We start from the raw sequence: 5,837 nt of genomic DNA on the forward strand, positions 1-5,837 counted from the left end.
ATGTGGCAAATTCATGTCTCCTGTGAGAACCTGAGTCTGTCCTTCGTCAGCTCCCTCACCATCAAGAGAAAGGATGTGACAGTGGGAGCTGGACAGTATGGAACAGGCTCAGCCAAAGTGGATGCAGCCTAGCCCCCAGGTCCCCAGCATCCTGCAGAGAGAGCAGAGACACCCATGTCAGCACTGGAACCTGTCCAGTTTTTTGCTAAGCCAGACTCCACCTCAAACATGTGATGAGCCCATACATTCCCCTTGCATCCCTCACCCCCAGGAAAGCCACTGCTTCTGATGCCCAAGGTCACATCTGTGCACTGAGGGTGAGTGGTCAGCGCAGAATTTCCTGAGAAGCAACTTAAGGGATGGCTAACAGTCTGGGGTGAGTCCACCATGGCAGAGAAGGCTTGGTGGTGGGAACAGCTCTGGCTGTGGCATCAGGAAGCAGCTCGCTCACATCATGGTGGGTCAGGAAGCAGGGAACAAACAGGAAGTGGGATCTGAAATGAAACTTCCAGTCCCTGCCCCACCTCCTCCCTCAAGGCTCCACACCCTCTAGCTGAGGACTAAGCATTCAACACATGAACCTGTGGGACAGTACACACAAGCCATGGCAGCAGGGTCACCTGCAGAAATGTATCTTCTGTATGCTTCCACTCAGGAGGTGTGGATGATTTCTCAGATTCTGTAAGGAAATGATGTGTCATGAATTCTAACTGGTCTTAATAGTAAAAATCCAGAGTCAGATAGGGAGAGTGAAAGCTGAAAGATCAGAGAAGCAAAACAGCCAGCCACTAGAAAGACTTCTTACTTCTTCCAAATCCTCAGACATAAAAGGGCTGAGCTCCTGTCTCCACCCTGCCTTATCACTTCCTCTCTCCACACACCCATATCACTTCCTGTCTCCACCTCCCTAGTGCTGGGATTGAAGGTGTATGCAACCACTGCCTGGTTCTATGGTTAACTAGAGGCTAGCTCTGTACTCTGATCTCCAGGCAAGCTTTATTTGTTAGAACACAAACAAAATATCACCACAGAACATCTTTGAGGATGCACCAGACATGGGCACAAGCTCTACTGACCCCCTATTATTGTTCAAGACTGAGGAACTAGGCCTGCAGACCAGGCCCTCACTTCAGTCTGCATGGTAGTCCTGCCAACAGCCTTACCCAGGGCCCATCACAGCCCTGGGAGATCAGTCACATGCCACCTCAGAGAGGGCGGAAGGCATGGCTGTAAAGCCATGATCATACTTTTTAGTAGTCTTTTAACTCACTTCAAATATCGGTGTGCATAATTACTTACAAATACCTTTCTTTTAAAAGATTAAAAGTTTCCACTCTTCCGCTGTGTTACTAACTTTTCTGTTGCTATGATAACAAACAAAAAACAAACAAAAAACCCTGATAAAAGCTCACAGTTCTGGGGGGGGAGGCAGAGTTCATCATAGCAGGGAAGGTAGGGAGGAGAGAAAGAAGAGAGACAGACAGACAGACAGAGACAGAGAGACATGGAGAGAGAACAGGAAGTAAGATAAGACTATAAACCCCCAAAACCCACCCCCAGTGACAGATTTCCTCCATCAAGTCTCCACCTTCTAAAAGGTCTACAACGCCCTCAACAGTACCAACAATTGGGGACCAGGTGTTTTCATACCTGAGCCTGTGGGGAACATTTCCACCATGACAAATCTATTTTGATTTTGCATTTAGAGCTGCCATTCATTCAACAAACCTCAGTGCGATTTCTATCTAGCCCTGGCTGTTTGGAAGAGTAGACAGACAGGACCTCTGACATTGTGGGGACAAGACAGAAACAGAGGAGAGAGAGAGAGAGAGAGAGAGAGAGAGAGAGAGAGAGAGAGAGAGAGAGAGAGAGAGAGAGAGCTAGCAAGAAATGAAAGTGGGTAGTAGCTGGGGCTCTAGACCCAAAGTGGGAAACAAGAATCACAGTAATATGGGCCAAGACACAGCCTACATGCTTATGTCCTATACTGGACCCACAGCAGTAGCAGCATTTATAATGGAAAGCATATTACCATGGCAGCCACTACAACAGCAAGATGCAATTTTGTTTAATTTTCTGAGTAATGAATCAAACACTAGTGAATCCTCCAATTTCCATACTAAAGAATAAAAAGCTTTAGTCCCCCAATGTAGAACACTTAAAGCATAAAACTGAGTGTTTTGAGTCAAGTTAAAGTGCCATTTTTATTGAAATATTACCAAGATAGCCATTTTACCCAGTCAGATGATGGTGTTCCATATTGATATTTGATTTGTCAACACCGATTTAATAGTGACTATAAAGGAAGATTCCACAGGTGCCCAGTCACACAGAACCCCGTCTCTGCCTCCCTTTGGCCTGGAATGTTCCATTCACTTCTGTCATAAAGCATAGCCGAGAACCCATCAGGAAATGTTTGTTGTAACTGCAGTGATCCAATTAGAAATGTTCCGGCAATCTCTGAGACAAGTGTGAAGAGGCTGAGAAAGTTTGAAGAAAGCAGAAAAATGTAGAAGCCATCTGGAAGTCTTAAATAGACGGTGGTAATTATTCAGCTGTTTAGAAACAAGTCCTAAACAAGAAGCCTGAAGCTGGTCTCTCATTTTCTGCTAAAATAATTGCCTGTTTGCTAGTCTTACAGTTGGGGTTTTGTGGTATCACTAACCGCCCACATCCCTTCTCCTGTGGACGGATTCCATATGTCAAGTCCTAGGGGCCACACGGCACCTCAGGCCCCCGTGCCAAGCAGGCAGTTCCCCGGCTCTGAGCCCCGGTGCCTGTCTGCAATGAGCTTCTGGCTGTACCAACTTGTGCGAAACCTGCAGGTCGAGTCCCGCTCCTGCCTCCAGCCCCGCAGAGTCCCGCACACTGCCCTGCTTCCAGCATGAAGAAGGTGAAGAGGCTCTGCTCGCATAAGGATGTGATCAGAACGCAAGTTGGTTTCTCTTCTAGCACCTTCCCCAATAGGAGTCTAGGTCAGCCCTGCTCAACACCAGCCAGTGAATACCGAGTGGGTGAGAATGTCTCACGCTCTTGGGCTCCTGTGACCAAGCCTTGCTGTGAGTCCAGTGGTCTCAGAATTGGGTTTCAGGGGCAGGGAAGGGCTCAGAAGGTATAGCTTTTCTCTTGAAAGCATGACAACCTGAGTTTGCACCCCAAAACGTACATTTTTAGAAAACCAGGAACGGACTTGTAATCCTAATACTGGAGGGTGGAGAACAGGGATCCCTAGGCCTCACTGGCCAGCCAGCCTCACATTATTGATGAGCAGGAGAATCTCTGAGTTCAAGGCCAGCCTGGTCTACAGAGAGTGTTCCAGGACAGCCAGGGCTCTCTATCTTAAAAAAAAAAAAAAAAAAAAAAAAAAAAAAAAAAAAAAAAAAAAAAAAAAGGAGTGACCCAAGATTGTCCTTTGACTTTCACACAGAGACATATATGAACACACAGAGACATGCATGCATGAATACACACATGCACACATGAAAAATGTAGTTTGGCCACTCCACGTAAGTCTCTAAAGTCCACACAAAGCTCTTGGCAGGGTCCCACCATCCATACCCAAGCTCCCATGCCAGGAAACCCTGAACTCCCCTGTGCTAGCCACAGCACCCCAATACTGGCATCCCCCATCACCTGAGTACCAAGGTGCTTCAGCCCTGCTCTGCCCCCAAACTTTCTGTCTTAGCGTCAAGCTCAGTCTACCATGGTGGTTCAAACCCAGTAGGACAGGTTTTCTCATTTGCAATAATCCCTCAGATGTTCTTAGACCCCCAGAGGACACCAGGAGACACGGACTTGCACCAAATTCTATATAGATGAGGCGTTCCCTATTTATGAATAATCTGTGATAACATTTAATTCATGAGTTGGACATGTAAGAAATGAACAATAATTACTAATAGAGCAGATACTATAATAGTACTGTCCCAACGGTTTGTAATATCAATAAGGCACATGTCACTCAAACACAAGCTCTGTGATGCTGTAATAGTGACTCAGGCAAGGAAAGTTACCTATTCACAGGGAGAGAACATGGCCTGCATAGCTATGCTGGTCAGGGGACAATTCACAGACACCCTCTGTCCTTCCCCAGCCTGTATTCTGGTCTTTATCTCCCACCAAGAAGCTGTACTTTGTGGAAAAGCCAAAGGAAGGTTGTAAAGCACCAGGCCACAGATAGCTAAGCTGTGAGTTCTCCTAACACTAGTGTGCTACCGAGTCTACTGTGACACAGTGACAGGCCAGAGGTGACACAACAGTAGCCAGTGATGGCCTCGGTCCTGGACCTCTCCTGTGTCCTCACGGGCCATCTCTCTCTGCCCATCTCTTCTCAGTACCGAGTCAGGTTGGATCAAAGCCCTACCCATAAGGCCATGTGCTAACTTCTTTAGAGACTCTACTTCCATATAGTCTGATTCTATGGTACTGAGAATCAGGACTTTGACATTTAGGAGACCAGGGAGAAGAAGGACACCTGAGCCCATAAGAAGAATGACAAAGTCCATAAAGACCACACACACACACACACACACACACACACACACACACACACACAGGCATGCATATGGGCATGTGTGTACACACACACACACACACACACACAGAGGCATGCATATGGGCATGTGTGTACAAACACACACATACACACACAGAGAGAGGCATGCATATGGGCATGTACACACACACACACACACACACACACACACACACACGCACACACACGCACAAACACTTTCAGGAGAAGGATAGCCTGCTGGTCTCAGTTCACAGACCCTGCAGCTGAGCTCTCCTTCCTCTGTCACAGAAGTCCCTGTAGAATAGCCAAGGCAATCTTCAGGAGAACATGGGTGAGCAGCACCCCACCTGGGGAAGTGTGCTATTTTAATAAGTGAATCCAGGGCTCCAGAGCTCCCTGAGAGGCATATTGAGCTAGAAACAGGTGGCACTCATGCCTTAAGTCATAGCACAGGGTGCTGTTAATTTATTTTAACTGATTGTTTCTTAAAGTTTTTGAGGAGCTCCATCTGAGAACAAGACACTGGAAGTTAAGCCAGCAAAGCAAGCCAACCCAACTGAGAAGAATGCCTATCAAGGACATTTGCGAGGGACTCTACAGAAAGCCCCTCAGAAAGACACACCCAAGTTAAGTTTCATTACAACAAAAACTTGTGCTTTTAAAAAATAGTCTAGTAGTGACTATATGACGCCATAATGAAAATTTAAAAATTATTAACAGTAATGATCTAAATAGAGATTTATATGATGCTTCTGGTTTAAATTAGCACAACACTGGACAATACACAAGGTATAACAATTAGTTAACTTCTTTAATTAGCCCTAAATTAATCTGCGTGTTTAGCGCCATCTCACTATTCAACATGATGATTCTAAACTCTAGGAAGCATTAACAAGTAGACTTAGGAAATGAAAATGTCAAGGTGAGAACCAGGTGGACATAACTGGAGCAAATGAATCTGATGAAAGTCACACATGTCTGGCACAGAGTTGGACAAGCAGACCAACAGAGACCAGAAGGAACCAGACACGAGCCTCATGGCCCTCATGTGTGACATGGACCATAGAGATGGGAATTCGGCACACTATGGGGAAAGTTTCCTTCACAGCAGTTAGACATGCACATATCCCGATGCCAGACAGTTCAATGTTGAAAGCCATTGCAAAGATGTAGGGAGACGTCTTTACCACCTGAAGTTGGCACCAGACTCTTTGAACAAGGTCCAAAGCAGATGAAGAACATGTCATTTCTGGATAAATCAATTTAACAAAAGGAAGTGAATGCTTATGGTTTGTGACAAGCACCGAAATACCACCAGAGG

The 5,837-nt window shown here is 46.0% G+C and overlaps 1 long non-coding RNA gene across 2 annotated transcripts; it reads left to right on the forward strand.

The window, feature by feature from the left end:
• Nucleotides 1-2,395: 2,395 nt before the first annotated feature.
• On the forward strand, nucleotides 2,396-5,250 carry LOC143268175 (uncharacterized). 2 transcript variants are annotated; one of them, XR_013043897.1, is made up of 2 exons: nucleotides 2,396-2,935; nucleotides 5,008-5,250. It is a non-coding gene; the product is annotated as an uncharacterized LOC143268175 (long non-coding RNA). The 2 variants fall into 2 exon arrangements; XR_013043898.1 differs by having other exon boundaries at nucleotides 2,396-2,893.
• Nucleotides 5,251-5,837: the final 587 nt, after the last annotated feature.

The sequence above is a fragment of the Peromyscus maniculatus genome, chromosome 12, assembly GCF_049852395.1.
Source record: "Peromyscus maniculatus bairdii isolate BWxNUB_F1_BW_parent chromosome 12, HU_Pman_BW_mat_3.1, whole genome shotgun sequence".
Classification (NCBI taxonomy): domain Eukaryota; kingdom Metazoa; phylum Chordata; class Mammalia; order Rodentia; family Cricetidae; genus Peromyscus; species Peromyscus maniculatus.